This window comes from Antrostomus carolinensis, unplaced genomic scaffold, assembly GCF_000700745.2.
Source record: "Antrostomus carolinensis isolate BGI_N321 unplaced genomic scaffold, ASM70074v2 scaffold6320, whole genome shotgun sequence".
Taxonomy (NCBI): Eukaryota; Metazoa; Chordata; class Aves; order Caprimulgiformes; family Caprimulgidae; genus Antrostomus; species Antrostomus carolinensis.
Window position 1 is genome coordinate 3,433 of NW_010286425.1, and position 1,265 is coordinate 4,697.

Consider the following 1,265-nt stretch of genomic DNA (forward strand, 5'->3'; position numbering starts at 1 on the left):
CCAACCAACCTGACCTGGAATGTTTCCAGGGATGGGGCTTCTACCACCTCTCTGGGCAACCTGGGCCGGGGTCTCACCAACCTCATTATAACAAATTCCTGCCTCACATGGAGTCTAAATCTCCTCTCTTTTAGTTTAAAACCATTGTCCTGCTGCTACAAGCCCTGCTAAAAAATCTGTCCCTAAAGTCACCGGGCTCCATCCCAGCAGGTCTGAGTAGCAACCTGTTTCTGAGCATCTTGTTTAATGACAAAACAAGAGGAAATGGGTTTAAGCTGAAAGAGGGGAGGTTTAGATGAGATATTAGGAAGAAGTTTTTCACCGTGAAGGTGGTCAGACACTGGAACAGGTTGCCCAAGGAAGTTGTGGCTGAAAAAAAAAGGTTGGATGAGGCTTTGAGCAACCTGGTCTAGTGGAAGGTGTCCCTGCTGCTGGCAGGGGGGGTGGGACTGGATGAGCTTTAAGGTCCCTTCCAACCCAAACCAGTCTATGATTCTATTCTACGAGGCTGAGCCAAAGCCCTTTCATTTGGTGGGTCTCAGGTTCTTCTCCCAAGTAACAAGTGATAGGACAAGAGAAAACAGGTTCAGGTAGTGCCAGGGGAGGTTTAGATTGGATATGAGGGGAAATTTCTTCACTTGAAAGGGTTCTCAAGCATTGGAACAGGTAATTTTAAACTATTTTTTAATAGGCAGATGTCAGCTCCAGAAGTTATGGTTTATTGATATTATTTTAATTATTTTGATGAATTCCACTATGTTGTTCCCATCACACCCCTTTGTGCTCTCAGTGTAAGACAGAACAACAAGGCAAGATTTTAGCAAGAGAGCTTTGCTGGGGATGGACCCCAATATCCCCAAGGGGCATCATACCAGGACTTCAATGTCCCTCCAAAGAGACTCAGGTTGCGAGCTCCCAATGACCAAGAGCAGGGAGCAAGGCCAGGAGAATGTGATGAGCAGAGACAGCTTGGATGAGGTCAGGACAGGCTGGAGAAGAACCACCTTGGAGAGGCAGAGAGGGCACAGGCAGGAGATGGGAAGGTTAAAGTGGTTCCCAAAAGTGTAGGACATTTTTGGGAGCGGGTGGTTGGGCATGGGAGGATGATGGGCCACCAGTCAACTCCAGTTTCATGTGCTGATTCTACTGGTGTGATAATAGAGGGTTGAAAACTATCTAATATAAAGAGGGACAGAATGTTTTATGCCTTGGTCATCTGAATCTTGACCTCCAACCTTAGCTAGAAGAGGATGCAGCTCTCCCAG

The 1,265-nt window shown here is 46.9% G+C and overlaps 1 protein-coding gene across 1 annotated transcript in view; it reads left to right on the forward strand.

The window, feature by feature from the left end:
- Nucleotides 1–317: 317 nt before the first annotated feature.
- LOC104525724 (twist-related protein 2) overlaps nt 318–1,265 on the forward strand; it is a 2,509-nt gene continuing 1,561 nt past the window's right edge. The window contains exon 1 of the mRNA XM_010168992.1: nt 318–329. The gene's annotated coding sequence lies outside the window, so the exon portion shown is untranslated. The remainder of the gene's footprint in view (nt 330–1,265) is intronic.